The 22,835-nt window shown below is 32.6% G+C and overlaps 1 non-coding gene across 1 annotated transcript; it reads right to left on the bottom strand.

The window, feature by feature from the left end:
* Positions 1-5,290: 5,290 nt before the first annotated feature.
* On the bottom strand, positions 5,291-5,397 carry LOC139856370 (small nucleolar RNA R71). The gene has a single exon (XR_011761856.1). It is a non-coding gene; the product is annotated as a small nucleolar RNA R71 (small nucleolar RNA).
* Between the last annotated feature and the right edge of the window lie 17,438 nt (positions 5,398-22,835).

Genomic DNA, 22,835 nt, shown 5'->3' with positions numbered 1-22,835 from the left:
CGTGCGACATTTGACCAACAAATGTTACGAGGTCATGAAAACCAATGAGTTAAATGTTATTTTGACTATTATCAGGACAGAAGTCCTTGGGCCAAAACTGTTCCCGAGCGAAGCAGTTGCTAAGAAGCGAGTTATGGAGGATAGGGCATGAGATAGATAATCTGGTTAAAACGAGCTTCTCGTATATCAACAAATAAGATAATGAATATCTTCCCTACCCATGTAATGCATCAGAATTTCTGAATGAGTAGTGTAAAAATTTTCTTTGACTCGCTTTCTATTCCTCATGTCACAATATTGGGACTTCTTTATGAATTAACGTAATATAATCACGTTGGCCTGACGCCATTATATTTCACTAATTCAAAGCTCCATTCTAATAGCACTACATGAGGTCAGGACACGCGATCAACTTCGGATTTCCACACAATTTCTCTAAAACGTTTTCTTAAACAATGTGCTAAGGATAGCACAAGAGACAAAACATCAAAAGTAACAAATAGGAGTAACGATGACAAAGAAATGTATTTGAAGTGCCAAAAATCTCTAAAAGTCAAGAATGACGTCTTCCGGTTCAAAAACCAAAGCACATAGGCACAACGGCACAAAGGTACGTAATATAACAAGAATGTTATATACCTAAACATAATAGCTGACACTAAAATGCCGAGCATTTAGAAGTCAAGAATGACATCTCGCGTAAGATAACTCAAACATTAAACACATAACCATAATAGATGACATAGGAATGTCGAGAATTTCAAAAGTCAAAAATGACATCCCTCTGTTTCACTATCCGGGGTGTTCTTATAAAAGATAAACTCGCATGAGTCGGAGAATACGTTTAAATCGAAATGGGAGTTCCTCCCGGATTCGGAACATAACAGAGATGTATGTATGATAACAATATACATACCAATATGATACAAATAATCACATATAATAATATATTATAGGCCGGGCTGTAGACTAGACTCACTAATACACCCTATTGACTCGGGTAACGACATCAATGCAGCCTAATTCCCTACAACCAACGCTCTGATATCAACTGTGATGTCCCCATCAAAACACTTAACGGCTCCGTCACTTGGTCCCACAGCTTGATCATAACTCTATATGAATTTAATAAATAACCTTGCATTCTTTATTTAAAAATTGATTTCCTATAAAGGAAACCTACCAAAATGTGTAAGTTTAGAAAAACCATACATTATTACTTAACCAAAAGTTGACCAAAACAAAGTCAACAACCTCCACTATTAAATGTATCAAAATAGAATGCAAGTTAATGTTTAACAAAAGCTGCAATCATAAATATGCAGACTCTCTAAGCACAGCGGAAGCAATCAATCATGAACCTGAGAATAAAACATGCGAGTAACTGTCAACAAAAATGTTGAGTGAATTATAGGTTTAATATTGTAAACAATATCGAATTTAAACCATAAAAATTTATGTTTGAAAACTGATAAGGCTAAAAAGGAACATATATTTCATAGCATTATCCCCTAAGAAAGACAAGATTTTAGTTGCAATTGTTCCATTTTCAAGTGATATTCGTTTATATTAAATAAGTGCGAAGACAAAAGGCAAATTCGACAAATTGAAGACAAAAAGGTCCAAAAAGCTCAAAAGTACAAGATACAATTAAAAAGGTTCAAATTATTGATGAAGAACGTCTAAAAATGACAAGAGTACAAGTTACAAAACGCAAAGTACACGATATAAAATTGTACAAAAGGACGTTCGAAAATCCGGAATCGGGACATGAACCAACTTTCAACGCTCGACGCAACGGTGTAAAAATTACAAGTCAACTATGCACAAGAATAAAATATAATATTTAAATAATTTATAATAAGAATAATATTAAATAATAAAAAGTTGTTAATTGAGCATAGTTCAGGGGTCATAAGTGAAATTTCATTTTAATCATTTGCCTATAAAATGTAACGTATTTGGCTCAGTTTAGGTACCCCTTTTTATCCCAAAAATTCAATCTCTCTCTCTCTCGTTTATATGTAACATAAATATATATATATTTATAATATTAATTTTAATTTTAATAATAATTTTAATTATGATTTAGTTAAGTTATGGTACAAATTAATTACGGGTTTTAAGTCAGAACTCTGTCCGTGTAACGCTACGCTATTTTTAACCACTGTAAGCTATGTTCTTCCTTTTTAATTTATTTTCTCGTAACTAAGTTATTATTATGCTTATTTGAGCCGAAGTAATCGTGATGTTAGGCTAAAATATTAAGATGGGGTTATTGAACTTTGGACCATAATTAAGGTTTGGGCAAAAGACCGACACTTGTGGAAATTGGACTATTGACTATTAATAGATGGGGGGTATTGTCTAATTGAGTGACAACTCATTGGAGTCTGTCGAACCTATCTTCAAATTAATTAACCTAATAATTAATAATGATTATGGTTGTCCTATTTAGTGACGTTCATATGGAATCTGTTATAATCATTTAATTAATCAATTAGGTTGGGTAATTGATTATTCATTCTGATCAAGTGGATGAATTAATATTCATAAACTAATTAAAACAGGGGTGGATTACATACAGTGATAACTGGTGTAATTGTTGACAGAAGTGATAACTGCGTCACAGTTTAAATCCTTAATCAGTTGGAATATTTGACTTCGGGTATAAGGGTAATTTGACGAGGATACTCGCACTTTATATTTATGACCGATGGACTATTATGGACAAAAACCAGATAGACGTATCAAATAAACCAGGACAAAGGACAATTAACCCATGGTAATAAATTAAAATCAACACGTCAAACATCATGATTACGGAAGTTTAAATAAGCATAATTCTTTTATTGTATTTCTCATCGTATCTTTATTTACTGTCATTTTATTACTCGCAATTTTATTTACTGTCATTTTATTTATTGTCATTATTTTACGCACTTTAATTATCGTCATTTATCTTTGCGCTTAAAATATAGAATCGACAAACCGGTCATTAAACGGTAAAACCCCCCTTTTATAATAATATTACTACTTATATAATTATATATATTTTGTATAAATATAGTTGTTAAAAATATAGTAAGTATCACCAGCTCCCTGTGGAACGAACCGGACTTACTAAAAACTACACTACTCTACGATTAGGTACACTGCCTATAGTGTTGTAGCAAGGTTTAGGTATATCCCACTCTATAAATAAATAAATAACTTGTGTAATTTGTAACGTATTTTGTATTAAAAATAATAGTATATTTCGTACCCCCACGCTACCACATCAAGTTTTTGGCGCCGCTGCCGGGGAACACTAAAACGCTATATTTTTAATTTATATTTGTAAAAATATAATTATATAAAACAAAGTAATTTTGGGGACAAGTTGTGTCTAATAGATTTTTTTAATTAGTTTTTATAGATTTTTACTAGATTTCACTAGATTTTCACCCTTCTTTTTATTTGTTTCTATCGTGATCACCAAAAGCAAAAGCAAAAGCAATGGGTCCCACTTCTTAATTGCCTACTAAAAATACCTTATTCATTTTCTTGGATGTTGTGCTTTAATAGAAATAAAAAAAAAAAAGAACGAAATGAGATTTGGTACAAGTTAATGACTGTAATTAATTTAATTGTTAATAAATCTAGTCGCAGATCATTTATATGAGATTTGGACTTATTTCATTTTACAAAATTTGAAAAAAAAAATATATTTTTAAAAAAAAAAAAATATTAATTTCGTAAAAAAAATAAAAAAAAAATCTTAAAATCGTTAAAAAAAACGTTTTTTTTTAAAGAAAAAAAAATTCGTTTTAAAAAAAAACGTATCTAAAAAAAAAAAAAAACGAGTTTTGAGCCTACATCAATTTTGAATCTGTATTATTTTGAGCCTGCATAGTTTTGAATCTCCATCAGTTTTGAACCTGCATCAGCTTTTGAACTTGCATTCAATTTTGAATCTTCACTCCCATTTTGAGCCTGCATATTATAAAAAAAATATATATATATATTTTTAAAAAAATATTTTTTTTAAGATTTTGTCTATAAAAAAAAAATTTTTTTTTTTTTAGTTTTATTACCTTTAGATTTTTAGACTATATTCGCAACTTTTAGTATTAAGTTTAGTTTTGCCATAGTTATTTTTACTTCTAGAATTTTTAGGCTTTGCCGTAAAATTCCTTAAGTGCTTATTCCTTAGACTAAGTTTTAGGTGCTTTAGAATTTTACGACGCCGTATTTCGCACTACTTTCTTATTTTTATTTTTCGACGCCTATTTTTCGACCTTTTTATTTTTCAACATTTTTCGATGCGCAATCTATTTCTTCCTTATTTCTCGATACTCTAGTTTTTAGGACTTAGAATTTTCTATACTTCTTATCTAAATCTTAAAACGGAAAGAAAAATTATTTAAGCGGTTAAATTAATAGACGTTGACATTTTTCTGGTTCGTAGTAATAGTTGGATTTGTTAGTGGCTAGTTGTGGGCTTCCGATTTAAAGGGTCCTGGCTACCTGCTACATCTTTTGGCTATTCGAAACGTGGGCAAAATCAGAAAAGTCTATTAATTGGACAACTTATATAAGTTTTTCTTATTTTTATAACTAATAGGATATTCTGTGAATGCACCGAGCAAAACGTTCACCACCTTTTATACGTTCACCACCTGTAACTCGATCAAGACATCTAGCAAATATTGTCGCCGTTGATTTTTCTTTAGAATCGTCATCTAGTCGAACAAGAACTCCAACTCAAATTTCCGATAATCCATCTTTTGAACCCGACTTCACAATTAAGAACCCGGAGCATATTCAAGGACAATTCCAAGATCCTGAACCACTAATTATTCCTCCTGAGCCACAAACCATTAAATCAGAATCCTCTAGTGATTCGTATTCAACAAATTCAATTATGGAAGTAACGGAACCTCTAAGTTTGGAAGATCGAATGAGAGCCACACGCACGGGCCAAGGTCACGCCATTATTAAGCCAGAAGTTAATGCGCCAGATTATGAAATCAAAGGACAAATTCTACACATGGTAACTAACCAATGCCAATTCAGTGGTGCACCGAATGAAGATCCTAACGAACACCTTCGTACGTTTAAAAGAATTTGTACACTATTCAAAATCCGAGAAGTGGAAGATGAGCAGATCTATCTCATGTTGTTTCCCTGGACTTTAAAGGGAGAAGCCAAAGATTGGTTAGAATCGTTACCTGAAGGGGCGATTGACACATGGGATGTTTTAGTTGAAAAATTTCTTAAACGATTCTTTCCGGCATCCAAAGCCGTGAGACTTCAAGGAGAAATTGTTACGTTCACACAAAAGCCAAATGAAACATTATATGAGGCGTGGACAAGATTCGGAAGGATGTTGAGAGGATGTCCTCAACACGGTTTAGACACTTAACAAATAGTACAAATATTCTACCAAGGTGTCAACGTTGCTACACGAAAAGACATCGACATAACAGCCGGTGGTTCCATTATGAAGAAAACCGCAACTAAAGCTTACAAAATTATTGATAACACAGCATCCCACTCACATGAGTGGCACCAAGAAAAAGATATCTTTCGATCATCTAAAGCGGCTAGAGCTGATTCTAGCCATGACTTTGATTCCGTTTCCGCAAAAATAGATGCTTTCGAAAGACGAATGGAAAAGATGAATAAAGATATTCACGCAATACGAATCAGTTGTGAGCTATGCGGTGGACCACACTTATTGAAAGATTGTCACATTGAACCAACCATGGAACAACGAGAGAATGTTTTCTATATGAACCAAAGGCCGGGAAATAATTATCAAAATAATTATCAACCGCCAAAGCTAAACTTCAATCGAAATCAAAACATTCTTTACAATCCAAAAGGACCCGAAAATAACTGGTATAACCAACAAGTTCCGAATAACCAACCAACTCAAAACAACACTTTCAATCAACAAAGACCTGGCTTATATAAACCACAACAACAAACTGAAGAGAAAAAGTCAAATATGGAAGACGTGGTATTCAAGCTAGTTGAATCTCAAACACTATTTATTGAAACTCAAACCCAAACGAACGAGAGGTTTGATCAGTCATTAAGAACTCAACAAGCTTCCATTTTGAATCTAGAAAAACACGTAGGTACTCTTGCTAGCATGATGAGTGAGAGGGAACAAGGAAAGCTACCGAGTAATACTGAAGTAAATCCTCGGAAAGAGAATGTTAATATGGTGTCAACAAATTCTGAAAAACCAGCTCCAGAAGATGGGAAGGTTTTAGATGTGAGTAACAATGAAGAAGTTACATCACCACCACCACCCGAGTATGTAAAGCCTGTGGTGACACCATACAAACCACCCATCCCGTTTCCAAGAAAAGGAGTTGAGTATGAGCAAGTAATAAGTAATAAAGATTGTGATACTTCTGGAAAGAAGAAGAAGAAAAAGAATAAGAAAGTACAAGAAACAAAAGCCGTAGAAGTAAACTCGGTGAATACAGTTCCACCAAAACCTCCACCTAGGGTAGGTGATCTGGGTGAATTTATTGTTCCTTGTCTACTTAGTGATTGTGTCATGTATGATGCACTAGCAGATTTAGGTGCAAGTGTGAGTGTTATGTCTCTTTCATTATATAAGAGATTAGGAGTAGGTGAGTTAAGTCCAACGGATATGAGTGTTCGACTCTTTGATCAAACCATTAAGCACCCAGTTGGAATTGCTGACAACCTACCCATTCAAGTAGGTAATTTAACCTTTCTAGTCGAATTCATTGTCATTGACATAGAAGAGGACCCAAACATTCCTCTAATTTTAGGTCGACCATTCTTTGCGTCCACCGGGGCGTTATTTGATGTAGGAAATGGAAGAATGACACTTAAAAGTGGTGACAAATCTATCACCTTTATGATTCGAAAGTCTAAATCTCCACCAACCAAGACCGTTGAACCAGAAAAAACGATTGGTAAGAACCATGTTGTTTTACCAACTCCAACGGTAGTGCTTAATAATAATAAAACGCCTAAGTGTGGGGAAAATGAAGTAACACCTAATGATGACATGATAACAAAGAACCCAGTTATTGATACGAAATTAAATGACCCCGTTATTAACAGTTCAATGAAGAAACTTTTTAAACGGGCTATTGATGCTAGAAGTAAGGGGAACTTTAAGTTATGTAACCGGTTAGTATCCAATCTGTCGCCTAAAGAAAGGGCGAAGCTAGTTGAATTATGGGATATTACGGAAGAAGCCGGGCACTGTCTTAAAGAAAAAGTCACAGATAGTGTAACGTCCTCCCAATAGGGTCTGGAAGAAACGTTACTAATATCAAATAAACCAACATATTATAATACGAGAACAATACTAAATGAGAAAATTTAACTTTATTGAGTACGCAGCGGAAAATGAAATGTCGTTACAATAATGGAAATAACGATAAAGTAATTGTTCATATGCAGAAGTAATAAATGCGATATCTCTTGATCCTAAGTCCAAGTAGCATCACATAAGTAGTAGATAAGAAAGCTTGAATCAAACAGCACCTGAGACAAAACATGCTAAAGTGTCAACCAAAAAGGTTGAGTGAAGTTCATAGGTTTAACAAAAGTAGTTATCGTTGTTTTTTAGACCACAAGATTTAGTTGTAAAGTTGATCTCCCGCAGGATCAAAAAGTAGATCTCGCAGATCCAAAAGTTATGCCAGTGCGTGATATTTAGACTAAACGTTCAAGTTTGCCCCATGACAAGTTGTGTCTGTCCTTGTCGGTTTAAATTTCATTATCAAGTAATACAAAGACTGAGTCAAATGTATCGGGGACGTTACTCCCGATAGGCCTACCCCCAATAAATAAGCATGCCGCAGCACTTAAAAATATCACTGTAGGGACTTAGTCGGACGTAGCCGGGTATAGCATAGTTTTAGCAGTTGGTACTTGTGTCTAAATTGTAAATAGTAAAAGCAGCATGTGTCTCACCCCAAATAAGTTAAATAAGTTTGCTAGCAATAAAGAGTGGGGCTATGAATTCACCTTAGTAAGTAGAGAGAGTTATTCCTCGGAATAGAGAGTTGAACGAGTGAGCAGGAAAGTCAACCTATTGACATTTAAGAGTAGTTAAGTGTTTTGCCCATGTTTAAGTTTAAGTATGTGTTTAAGTATAGTTTGTTTTACTAAGTTTCTATTCCTAGTAAGTTACTATTTTTATAAAGTTTCTATTTTTAGAAAGTTTCTTATTTTACTAAGTTTCTATGACTAGAGAGTTTCTACTTTTATGAGTGTTTCCATTTTAGGATACTTGCCGTATTAGATAAGCTTCCAATCACCCCTTTCCCTTCGAATGGCTAATTTAGATCTAGGGGCTTGAGCCATAGGACCCTTTAAATCGGAAATCCAAACCCTCTGCCTAGAATCTCGTAGAAACCATTCGTCAAGAAAGTTCGAAGATCTATACATCTCTAATACATATCCCAAAATGTTTTTGTGCTACAATATAATTAGTAGGTTATAGGTGCTAGTAATAGTAATAGTGTATACATGTTAAGTACTAGTATAAGTAGTATTAGGGTTTCATTAATTAGGGTTAGTTAATTAAAGTAGTAATTAATAACTAGGGTTTAGTAATTAATGTCCTAGGGTTTCATAAATGTTTAGAGTTTAATTAATTAGGGTTTAAGAATTATAGTTTAGGTGTAATTAGGGTTTAAGGTTTTAATATGTATATGTATATATAATTCGTATATATATGTATATATATATATATAAAAATATTTTTTTTACATGTATATATGTATATATAAATCTAGGTGTGTTTATGTATATACTTATGAATAACAAGTTTATAATATGAATATGAATTATCAAAGATCAAAGTTTATGTAAATAGTTTAGGGTTTATGTTATACCTTTGAAGATTCAAGATAATTAACAAAGAAAAGATGAACACGATGAAGATGGAAGATCAAAGCCTTGAAAATCTTGAAGAACTCCTTGAAGATTCTTGAAGAACACGAAGAACAAGCTTGAAGATCCGAATACCACAAGAGAGGGAGAGGGAGAGATTGTTTTTGAGAGAGGATTTTTGGTGTGATTTGTGAATGAGAAACTAGGTGTTTATATAGTGCAAGTATTAGAGTGTTAGTCAACATAAGGATGTTCTAATTAATGATTTTATTTTGTTTTATAATTTTTAGTCAACAATAGGTGGTACTAGTTTATAATTAGTCAACATAAGGATGTACTAGTTTACACTTTATTTTTAGTCAACATAAGGATGTAAGATTTTTTTAGTCTCATTATTATTACTATTATTATTATTATTATTTTTACATTTACTACATGATAAGTATTATTTTCTTTTTACTAATTCATGACTTGTATATATTTAGTTCCCAATTGTTTTATTATTTATATAAATGTCACTTTTTATTTATTACTTATAGGTTATTAGTTATAATATTACATAAATGCATAAATTTTAATTAGCAGTGAGTGTCGACTAACAGTTTATTATTTTCATCTTTTATTAACTTGTCAATTTTTGTACAAAGTTAATTAATATGTTTTCTAACTCTTAACACTTAACAATTGTTGATTAAAGTTTAATCATTAAGTTTTAATTATATTGTTTGGGCTTTTAATATTGGAAAAATATAGAATGGAAAAAATGAGGGTCGTTATAGTACCTCCCCGTTATTGAAAACTTCGTCCCGAAGTTTTTAGGTAGTTTCCTCGTTTGCATCAGCAGTTGAGAAGAGATGGGGATATTTCCGTTTCATATGGTCTTTGCGTTCCCAGGTATATTCGGGGCCTCTACGCGAATTCCAACGGACTTTAACGATAGGTATATTGCTTTTACGCGTTTGTTTGACCTCTCCTTCCATGATTTCTATAGGTTATTCAACGAAGTGCATTTTATCATTAATGCGAATATCATTCAAAATGATGATGTTATACAAGTCATTTCAGTAAATTGGATACATGAAATGTGTTATGAATAGTACTGAGCTCATTTAAAACCTTGAGCATTTTATGCCACAATATTAGGGCAGACAAACAAAGAGGAGTTCGTGAAAATCACAGTCATGAAATTTGATAGAGATCTTCATTGTTTACAACAAGAATATTTTAATGATGAATATAAGTTAAAAAATAAAGTTTTATCACTATTGAATAATATGGATAAAACGATTCGTTTATAGGAAGAGTATAAATGAAGCTATCATAAAAGAGTGAAATGAGAAAATTAAATGTTCGCCTTAACTTTTGACGTAGTCACGATTGATTTCCGGAATTCAAGGAATTAAAGGAAATCTTCGTAATCTATAAGATTTGATTCTCCGGTATTTACGAAATTTTGAGATTTGTTTGATTAAATGCGGTGATTTGCCTCGATTGATGTGTTTGGAATTTTGCTATAAATTAGCTTCTTTCGTTTCATTATCTTCACCACTTCTATACTTTCTTTCTCAATTCAAACTTCCAAAAGATTAAGAAAATGCTTAATCCAGTTCTGATCCTGGTTATTATATTGACCATCTATGCAGTCATTCTTCTTTTTCTTTTACCGCCAGAGGAATCTGTTTACTTCTACTATGCTCTTGGGGTTATAGTGTTTTTAATTATCCCGTGTCTTTATATTGCTATACGCATTGATATACACGGTTTGTAATTTCGGAGTCGTTATCGGGCTTTATATTTTCCCTTATATGTCGGAGCTTTATGCTTTTGTTTCTTCTTCCCGACTTCAAGTCAAGCGAGTAATGGTCCAGAATTCATAGGTATGAAGTTTCGAATGATCATAATATATAAAGTAGAAAGGAAATGTAATAGCACGATTTGATTTGTCATATTACCAGAATATCCGGAAAAGACCGAATCATCAAGAAAAATATGTTCTTGATATATTTAGAGGTTAAATAGAATGTAAGAGTCGTGTAACATGGAAAATGATGATTATAAAATCTATGAATCATCATCTTCCATTAAAAACTTAGCATGACTTACTGTAATATAATCACGTTGGCCTGACGTCATTATATTATACTAACTCATGCTTCAATTCCCAACACTTCTTCAAAGCATTTATAATTTAAACTCGAATTTTACAGAATATAGAAACTAAAACAGTTTCCTTTATAAAGATATCGCAAAGAGATACTTAATTGCGGACATGAATCGTTATGAAGATATCTTTCGAAATATAGAGGATATTTATGATGATATTTTGGAATTTCTAAGTTCGAAAGTTGATGAAGAAAAATTTTCCGCAAGCTTTTAACATGACTTCGGAGCAAGATATTCTCTAAAGATTTCACCGGATCCAAAATTACCTGGATTCTTTGAATATAGGGTTTGACCCTTGTGTTTGTCCTTGGTCTCCTCCATGGTTAGCTCAATCCGTTTTTCAGTTCCAAATTTTCTTTTGAGCTTTTCCAACGTACCATTCTTTATTATCAAACTGTTGGCCCTTAAGACCATCTACAATTTTTCTGTTTCCTCTGCATTTAATGCAGCCATATTTGAATCATCGGTTATCAATCCGAAATGGTTTCAAGAAATTTCATTTTTAGATGATTAAACGCTGATTGCGATCGTCAAGATTCAAAGGATGTTTTCAAGAATTTTAAATTTGAAGTGTTTAAGCGTAAGATGCATCCATCAATGGATCTAACGGTTGACGAAGAAATGTTGTGATTTTCAAAAGTAAGGAATGGTAAGTTCGGTGGTTTGATTTGATAATTCATCATAGAATACGAATGAATATAATTCATGAATATAGTGATCTTTAGGAAGATAACACTTGCTAAAGCTTTACTTAAGTTTCGATATGTCAAAATCAGAGTATGTAACTGAATTTGTATGAAAATGGTTTTTCTTTGGTGAACATATACATATATCATGTGAATGTAAGTAGTATAGTTAACAACTGCTGAATCAGAATGGAAGAATGTACAATGTAACATATTTATATGAGATATGAATATCTCTCGGGTTTTACCTACGCGTTAAAATATTTTTTACAATTAACAGTTTGTACAAAAGAGAAGATATACGTTCATATATGTATTCTTCAGATGTAATCATGGTTTTAATGAGCTAATATAATATTAAACTCATTTGATTTGCTGTTGAAACGAGAATAAATAATCTCCAAAACCTTAGAGATTTCATAATTGTCGTGAAATATTTCGCTAATGAAGTTATGAATTAATACTTCATCGTTCATTGTTATTGATATACTTCGGTATATGATGTTGGTGCTCTTGGAATTCTTGTGAAATTCATAAGGCACTAATGATATTTTCTAGAAAGTTTCGAGTACATCGAAAATTAAAGTATACAATCAATCATATATTTGAGTAATACACTTGGTTTATTACGAAATGGAGTTTATTGTATTGAAGCAATGATTAACGATTGTTAAGTTATTAACAAAAGATGTACATCATAGCATATTGTGATATGAATTAACCATGTAGTACATACTAGTTAAGATTCACACGTAATAGCTTAGTACGAAAAGATTTATTATTGTTCCAATCCATATATATAAAGTATACATATGTAATTCTTCAGGAAGAATGAGTCAATACATCTTAACTCATTATTAATAATATTCCTTGGTATCTATGGGGCGTATGATGTTGATGTTTGAGGTACTGAGTGCGATGTTGAGGCGTGGAATGCGGATGTTGTCGTTGGTGAAGCTGGTGATGTTGGTGGTGATGTTGGTGGTGATGCTGATGGTACTGGTGGTACTGGTTATGCTGCTGGTGCTGCTGCTGGTGTTCGTAGGTTTCGCACCATATTCTCCAGAGCCACTACTCGAGCGCGAAGCTCGTTGACTTCTTCTATTATTCCGGGATGATTGGCGGTTCGGACAAGTGGATGAATAAGATCTAAAATTTTAGATATTATATATTCGTGACTGGATATCCTGGAAATGAGGGTGAAAATAGTGTTCCGAACGGGTTCGCCAGTAAGTGCTTCAGGTTCTTCACCAAGAGGTGAATTCGGTTGGTGGAAGGGATCACCTTCTTCTTGTCTCCATTGATTAAGTTTACTACGAACCCATCCCCAATTCATCCAAAATAGATGATGGCTGATTGGTTGGTTCATTCCGGTTACGCTGCCATTGGAGCTCGAAGAGTTCGAGGAATCCATATTATGTGTTTGGAATTAGGGTTTTTGATATGAGATTAGTGTTGAATACTGGATGATATATTCGTCTCCTCGAATACGTGTATATAGCAAAAAGATTTCCGTAATTTACGGAGGGAATTTAGGAAAAGTGTTAGACAAAATCTATTGGGATAGATACGATAAGATATAATAAGATATGATGTGTCTATACTTTAATAATGGCAGTATGACGTGTCGAGATCATAAAGTGATAAGTATGTAATCTAATAATCTTTTGATTAAAGACTTTCAATTCGTATACTGTGATAACCCAATGACATTTTTCGATTCATAAACCGATGCATAAAGGCATAAGGCATATAGGTACGTGATATAACAGGGAGTTATATACGTTTGTGTGTGAGTAGTAACAATTATAAGAGTTTCAAAATCATGGATAATATTTCATGTAATACATATGTAATACACATAACCATGATAGATGACTTATGAATGTCAAGAATTTCTGAAATCATTGTGTCGCATTTAGATGCGGTGGTGTAATTGGATAGTACTCAGGAAAGTGAGCAGAGTTCTTAGATTAGCTCGTCATTCTAAGATAAGTAAAGTTTATAAAGTATAGTGTAGCATTTAACAGTTAAAGGCAACAATTAAAGGCACTATGGTCAAGAAAAGTTGTAGTCCTACAGTAGGAAAGAGACTTTGATTAGAATCTTTAAGTCAAGTTTGGTAAAGCATGATTGTTAAGATTATAAGGCAATCCTAAGTGCTTTAAGTGTAAGGCAGGAAAGGTTATAGTTTCCTAGATTGCTAAGGCACCCTAGCTAGCAAGTAAGGCACACATAAAATTGCAATCCTGGTTCTCTATAACAGCCTGGTTATGCTCTGATACCAATCTGTAACGTCCTCCCAATAGGGTCTGGAAGAAACGTTACTAATATCAAATAAACCAACATATTATAATACGAGAACAATACTAAATGAGAAAATTTAACTTTATTGAGTACGCAGCGGAAAATGAAATGTCGTTACAATAATGGAAATAACGATAAAGTAATTGTTCATATGCAGAAGTAATAAATGCGATATCTCTTGATCCTAAGTCCAAGTAGCATCACATAAGTAGTAGATAAGAAAGCTTGAATCAAACAGCACCTGAGACAAAACATGCTAAAGTGTCAACCAAAAAGGTTGAGTGAAGTTCATAGGTTTAACAAAAGTAGTTATCGTTGTTTTTTAGACCACAAGATTTAGTTGTAAAGTTGATCTCCCGCAGGATCAAAAAGTAGATCTCGCAGATCCAAAAGTTATGCCAGTGCGTGATATTTAGACTAAACGTTCAAGTTTGCCCCATGACAAGTTGTGTCTGTCCTTGTCGGTTTAAATTTCATTATCAAGTAATACAAAGACTGAGTCAAATGTATCGGGGACGTTACTCCCGATAGGCCTACCCCCAATAAATAAGCATGCCGCAGCACTTAAAAATATCACTGTAGGGACTTAGTCGGACGTAGCCGGGTATAGCATAGTTTTAGCAGTTGGTACTTGTGTCTAAATTGTAAATAGTAAAAGCAGCATGTGTCTCACCCCAAATAAGTTAAATAAGTTTGCTAGCAATAAAGAGTGGGGCTATGAATTCACCTTAGTAAGTAGAGAGAGTTATTCCTCGGAATAGAGAGTTGAACGAGTGAGCAGGAAAGTCAACCTATTGACATTTAAGAGTAGTTAAGTGTTTTGCCCATGTTTAAGTTTAAGTATGTGTTTAAGTATAGTTTGTTTTACTAAGTTTCTATTCCTAGTAAGTTACTATTTTTATAAAGTTTCTATTTTTAGAAAGTTTCTTATTTTACTAAGTTTCTATGACTAGAGAGTTTCTACTTTTATGAGTGTTTCCATTTTAGGATACTTGCCGTATTAGATAAGCTTCCAATCACCCCTTTCCCTTCGAATGGCTAATTTAGATCTAGGGGCTTGAGCCATAGGACCCTTTAAATCGGAAATCCAAACCCTCTGCCTAGAATCTCGTAGAAACCATTCGTCAAGAAAGTTCGAAGATCTATACATCTCTAATACATATCCCAAAATGTTTTTGTGCTACAATATAATTAGTAGGTTATAGGTGCTAGTAATAGTAATAGTGTATACATGTTAAGTACTAGTATAAGTAGTATTAGGGTTTCATTAATTAGGGTTAGTTAATTAAAGTAGTAATTAATAACTAGGGTTTAGTAATTAATGTCCTAGGGTTTCATAAATGTTTAGAGTTTAATTAATTAGGGTTTAAGAATTATAGTTTAGGTGTAATTAGGGTTTAAGGTTTTAATATGTATATGTATATATAATTCGTATATATATGTATATATATATATATAAAAATATTTTTTTTACATGTATATATGTATATATAAATCTAGGTGTGTTTATGTATATACTTATGAATAACAAGTTTATAATATGAATATGAATTATCAAAGATCAAAGTTTATGTAAATAGTTTAGGGTTTATGTTATACCTTTGAAGATTCAAGATAATTAACAAAGAAAAGATGAACACGATGAAGATGGAAGATCAAAGCCTTGAAAATCTTGAAGAACTCCTTGAAGATTCTTGAAGAACACGAAGAACAAGCTTGAAGATCCGAATACCACAAGAGAGGGAGAGGGAGAGATTGTTTTTGAGAGAGGATTTTGGTGTGATTTGTGAATGAGAAACTAGGTGTTTATATAGTGCAAGTATTAGAGTGTTAGTCAACATAAGGATGTTCTAATTAATGATTTTATTTTGTTTTATAATTTTTAGTCAACAATAGGTGGTACTAGTTTATAATTAGTCAACATAAGGATGTACTAGTTTACACTTTATTTTTAGTCAACATAAGGATGTAAGATTTTTTTAGTCTCATTATTATTACTATTATTATTATTATTATTTTTACATTTACTACATGATAAGTATTATTTTCTTTTTACTAATTCATGACTTGTATATATTTAGTTCCCAATTGTTTTATTATTTATATAAATGTCACTTTTTATTTATTACTTATAGGTTATTAGTTATAATATTACATAAATGCATAAATTTTAATTAGCAGTGAGTGTCGACTAACAGTTTATTATTTTCATCTTTTATTAACTTGTCAATTTTTGTACAAAGTTAATTAATATGTTTTCTAACTCTTAACACTTAACAATTGTTGATTAAAGTTTAATCATTAAGTTTTAATTATATTGTTTGGGCTTTTAATATTGGAAAAATATAGAATGGAAAAAATGAGGGTCGTTATAGATAGGCAAGTTGATTATGGACCAAGAGAAATTGACAATGAAGTTAATCACAATTTCAACACCACGGCTACCTAAGTGTGGGGAGATTCGAATGTTCTAAAAAGATAATGCTGTCTAAAGTTATTTGTTCTGTTCTCGTGTAGTTCCGAGAATGGAATCCGATTGGTCTTTTCCGCTAGCAGACACTAAAGAACTAGTTTTCTCCCTCCATTCTGAATTTTTATTTTTTTTAGGTTTTATTTGAAATTAATATGCATTTTAATTTATGTTTTATTGTGATTTTAAAAAACAAAATTTACTTTATTTCTTTAAGTTAAAAATATGATTTTTAAAATTCGTCGTAAGTTGAACACTAGGTCATTGAACCGAAATTGCTTTACCCGAGGGCGGGGCGACAAATTTTGTTATCATTATTTTTAATTTTATTGATCTAAAGGATGCCAAAAATATTATATATTATAAATTTTTGAACGTGGGGTTATGTACCAAACTTCAAAAATATGTATATATATGTTTGTATTTTATGTTATGTACACAACAGGGTAAAACAGCGCACTTTCAAAGACTGTCATGAAGTTCAGCAAAAGCTACTGATTTTGACAAGACGCAAAAAATCAAATGTGAAATAACAATATGTTTGCAAACTCGGTATTTTTAATCACTTTTCTACGTTAATCACCCTCATGAATTTATAATTATAGTCTGATTTCATGCAAATGAGGGCATTGCATGATCTTAAGTGTAGGGAAGGGTTATAAATTCTCTCGGGTTTACACTTAGTTTAATTGCCAAATTTTGTGAAAATTTGAAAAATTTTCAACTAAATGAACTCAAAATCATGTTTATACATATTTATGAACGATGAAAACTAGGTGTTAATACCGAAATTATCGTTACCTCGAAAAGGACATAAATTGAGAAACAACTTAAAACGCTTGAATTCATTTAAAATGGAATAAAGGAGAATAAAAAGGCAAAGAAAGAAACTAAGTGTGGGGAGAATGTACCATGTTATTCAATTAAAAACTATCTATCACATGTTTTTGTACAAGATTATTGCAGGTACTTTTGCTTTGGACGATACAAATCAGTTTTACCCTGTTTACTGTAATACTTTTGAAAGAAAGATGGATCTACACGATGAATCAATTCCATCATTAAAATGAAGTAAAGTCTTCCGAAAAAGACACGCGCTTCTTGATTTAGGTCAAGAAGTTGTCGTCCAGACCAGCTGTAGGTTGACGAAAAATCTAGAAAAGTCATCACTAAAATCAGCAGGAAATCCACGGACCTCAGCATCAAACAGGGTCGCCAAGTGGTCAGATTTATCCTAACCATGAGAAGGATTTATCTCGTACAATGGGGGGGCACCGTGCAAATTAGCTTGATAAGACTAATGAATCAGATCCCCAGAAAAGATAATCTCCTTAAAGATTAAAAATCAGCATTTAAGCCTGATATTACTCAATCCTTGAGATTGACCTTAAAGATTGAGAATTACAAACTCATGGAATTCGATGATATCTAAACTCGAGCTTAAACGAGAAAATATTTTGATCAAAAATACAAACTGATTTGTTTTCTGAAAACCCATTTTCAATGCGTTCATTACCATTGAACGTAAAATCCTGAAAATTTATCAAGATTCATTAGGTCACCTGAACCAAATCGGGTGTCAACCGTAAGAACGGTGGTTGCATAGCATGGTCGGAGACAGGACCTTGTGCCAGACCAAAAAAAATATAGGATGATCTTTACTATTGCTCCTACCAAGGATAGTACTAGCATCCGACACGTTAAAAAGACCATAATCATCTGCATGTCACAGGACATTGCCTTAACAGTTTCTTGTTCATCGCTTTCCTTTACAACCGGACGGTAGTTTACCGAAAGGTAATATACGGAACATGTAAACTGGATGTGTGCTTTCCAATACCGGGATAGCAGTGGATAACACGAACCTAAAAGTTTTTAGCCAAAATATTGATCCACAAATAAATTTTGCAACACCGATGGTGGATCAAATCAGAAAACTTATCTAGGGTAAAAGCTAGAATGAATTTTCAAAAGATCAAATGTTTTCATAAAGATCCAATTTCCTTAAGGATCTAAATTTTTATAGTCATGTGGGACTGTAAACCGCCTTTCAAATGTGCACTTTGCTTTGGAAACCGAAAGTAAATCGGCTATTTGATTGCAAGTGTCGTTGACCTAAACCCAAGGCAACTGTGGATGACACACCCACCTTTAACCATATCGTTACTATCATTGTTTATACCGCCATATCAAAATCACTGATGTATAAAGTGTGAAGAATAAAGAAGTGATTTGTATGTTTTTATTTCAAGACTATATTGCTTGAGGACAAGCAATGCTCAAGTTTGGGGATATTGATAAGGCTAAAAAGGAACATATATTTCATAGCATTATCCCCTAAGAAAGACAAGATTTTAGTTGCAATTGTTCCATTTTCAAGTGATATTCGTTTATATTAAATAAGTGCGAAGACAAAAGGCAGATACGACAAATTGAAGACAAAAAGGTCCAAAAAGCTCAAAAGTACAAGATACAATTAAAAAGGTTCAAATTATTGATGAAGAACGTCTAAAAATGACAAGAGTACAAGTTACAAAACGCAAAGTACACGATATAAAATTGTACGAAAGGACGTTCGAAAATCCGGAATCGGGACATGAACCAACTTTCAACGCTCGACGCAACGGTGTAAAAATTACAAGTCAACTATGCACAAGAATAAAATATAATATTTAAATAATTCATAATAAGAATAATATTAAATAATAAAAAGTTGTTAATTGAGCATAGTTCAGGGGTCATAAGTGAAATTTCATTTTAATCATTTGCCTATAAAATGTAACGTATTTGGCTCAGTTTAGGTACCCCTTTTTATCCCAAAAATTCAATCTCTCTCTCTCTCGTTTATATGTAACATAAATATATATATATATTTATAATATTAATTTTAATTTTAATAATAATTTTAATTATGATTTAGTTAAGTTATGGTACAAATTAATTACGGGTTTTAAGTCAGAACTCTGTCCGTGTAACGCTACGCTATTTTTAACCACTGTAAGCTATGTTCTTCCTTTTTAATTTAATGTCTCGTAACTAAGTTATTATTATGCTTATTTGAGCCGAAGTAATCGTGATGTTAGGCTAAAATATTAAGATGGGGTTATTGAACTTTGGACCATAATTAAGGTTTGGGCAAAAGACCAACACTTGTGGAAATTGGACTATTGACTATTAATAGATGGGGGGTAATGTCTAATTGAGTGACAACTCATTGGAGTCTGTCGAACCTATCTTCAAATTAATTAACCTAATAATTAATAATGATTATGGTTGTCCTATTTAGTGACGTTCATATGGAATCTGTTATAATCATTTAATTAATCAATTGGGTTGGGTAATTGATTATTCATTCTGATCAAGTGGATGAATTAATATTCATAAACTAATTAAAACAGGGGTGGATTACATACAGTGATAACTGGTGTAATTGTTGACAGAAGTGATAACTGCGTCACAGTTTAAATCCTTAATCAGTTGGAATATTTGACTTCCGGTATAAGGGTAATTTGACGAGGATACTCGCACTTTATATTTATGACCGATGGACTATTATGGACAAAAACCAGATAGACGTATCAAATAAACCAGGACAAAGGACAATTAACCCATGGTAATAAATTAAAATCAACACGTCAAACATCATGATTACGGAAGTTTAAATAAGCATAATTCTTTTATTGTATTTCTCATCGTATCTTTATTTACTGTCATTTTATTACTCGCAATTTTATTTACTGTCATTTTATTTATTGTCATTATTTTACGCACTTTAATTATCGTCATTTATCTTTGCGCTTAAAATATAGAATCGACAAACCGGTCATTAAATGGTAAAACCCCCCTTTTATAATAATATTACTACTTATATAATTATATATATTTTGTATAAATATAGTTGTTAAAAATATAGTAAGTATCACCAGCTCCCTGTGGAACGAACCGGACTTACTAAAAACTACACTACTCTACGATTAGGTACACTGCCTATAGTGTTGTAGCAAGGTTTAGGTATATCCTACTCTATAAATAAATAAATAACTTGTGTAATTTGTAACGTATTTTGTATTAAAAATAATAGTATATTTCGTACCCCCACGCTACCACATCAAAAACATACAAACTCCTTTTTAGACCACTAAATTATATGTTAGAAAACATATAAAAACATTATTCCATTTTCCGTGAGCCACCTGGTAACCACTTAACCATTTATTTACCCTTGCCAAACACAATAAATAATATACACCGAACAAGTGTATCTACAATAAAATACGAAGTATTAAACATTCCGATTATAAATTGCTAGCGCGACTAGCTCGAAATGGGGTTGTCAAACCCGATAGATCTAACCATATGATTCACGTTCACCAGTAGAAACCAGTGATTACAATTACCAGATTAGGGAATATTTTTGTTCGACTCACAATGAATAATTTAAACCAACTTCCACTTGTCCAAAATATAAAATAAATTGCATGTATTCTCATCCCAAAAGATTTAAAATAGAAAAATGGGACTATAACTCACCTTAATAGCAACGAAGTAACCACACAAATATGCGAACAGCTAATGAAGTAAAGTGATCAGGAATGATCATAACGCCGACCTATAAATAAAGCAGGTCGATATAAATAACTAACTTAGGTCAAGTCTTAGTATGATAGCTATTGTACGCATACAATCATCAATACAATAACATGTAATCATCATACTATCAATATAACATCAAAATACAGAAAAAAAATAAAGAAAAATTGAAAAGCTAGGGTTAGGGTTTATACCCTAATCAAGAAAAGATTAATATGAGCGCGTAGAGAACGGAATGAGGAATCCGATTGTATGAACGATTTGATGATCCAAGTAATATTTTTAATTGATAATGATGATGTTTATGGTGCTGTAGGTGATAGCCAAGAACAAGGGAGAGGGAGAGCAAAAATTAAAATGTGGAAAAAATGAAAGAAATGAGGAGTGTATTAGGTTTTGATCAAAAATGCTCCAAGTTAGAAGAAATGGCACAAACACCCCCTCCCTAAGGGAATTTTTGGCCAAAATTAGCAAGGGGGTGGGCCCCACTAATCCAAAATCTTAAAAAGTCAATTATCTTGTGGCCCGAACGCCCGGTCGAAGACCAAAACGCGAAAACGCTACTACGCGATTGATTTTTCGGAGAGATAACAAATACGCGACGAATAAAATATATAAACATTAAATATAAACATATGACATTAAAATATCATATTTAAAATAATTAGGACTTAAAAATCCCAAAAGCTCAACTGTTGGTTTGAAAACCGAAAAGATTCGCCGGATAGAAATTCGCGACACGTAGAAACGTACAATTTAAGATATGAATACAAATATTCATATAACACATAATAATTAATATATTATTACAAAAATAATAATATAGTTCATAGAAATGACGTGGCACGAATAACAGTTAACGGTCGTTAAATAATTAACGGTAAAAGATAACGGAAAAAGTAGGGTCGTTACAAACACTTCCCGACTCGCAAAGAACTCGATGTGACAACAAGCACATCACTCGAGACCACTATATCCTAGGAACCAATAAAAGATTCCTAATTCGTCCCGTTCTACCCCAACCATGCCACGTTTCCTCCGTTCGGTACTTGTCATGTCATGCTTGGTGTCAAGATACACTTTCGTAATAATGGTGATCAATCACTATTACAATTGCATACCTTACCATTTTCACATGGTCACGCAAAGTACTTTACCTGGACTGACGCAACATTCACACAAGATAACACGCGATAACTCCTAGTACCCGAATGACCAAAGTCCTTACCGCGAACTCGATCACTCAAAACCGCCAATTATTCGAATCTCTCCAATAGATTCATCCCTAGGACACCGCACCATTAGATACCTGTATATATATACACATATATACAATATAATAATAATTATACACAAGTACATCGCAACACAAGTCAACCTACAACCTAGGTGACTATCACTAAACAACGTTCAAGTCCGCCTACTTACATTAGCCACTAGCAATCTAAGGCACTAATTTATACACGAAATAAGGCCCCAAATAATCACGCATTGGACAAACACAAGTCCTAGTTAGTCACCTACTCTAAGGCACTAACAAATCTTAATCCGACCCGTATTCCTACAAGTCTCGCAAATAACACACCACTGTCAATAAGTCTAAGACTAGGCACCTATTCCAAGGTCACCTAATTCCCTTAAACCATGCTCTGATACCACTTGAAACAACCACAACCCGTTTACCAAAAATGAAGAACATTTGTTTTTTAATAAGTTAGGTCCCATTAATATAATAC

The sequence above is a fragment of the Rutidosis leptorrhynchoides genome, chromosome 6 (genome assembly GCF_046630445.1).
Source record: "Rutidosis leptorrhynchoides isolate AG116_Rl617_1_P2 chromosome 6, CSIRO_AGI_Rlap_v1, whole genome shotgun sequence".
In the NCBI taxonomy this organism is placed as follows: Eukaryota; Viridiplantae; Streptophyta; class Magnoliopsida; order Asterales; family Asteraceae; genus Rutidosis; species Rutidosis leptorrhynchoides.
The sequence above is the reverse complement of the archived record's forward strand: the minus strand, read 5'-3'. Positions and strand labels throughout refer to the sequence as shown.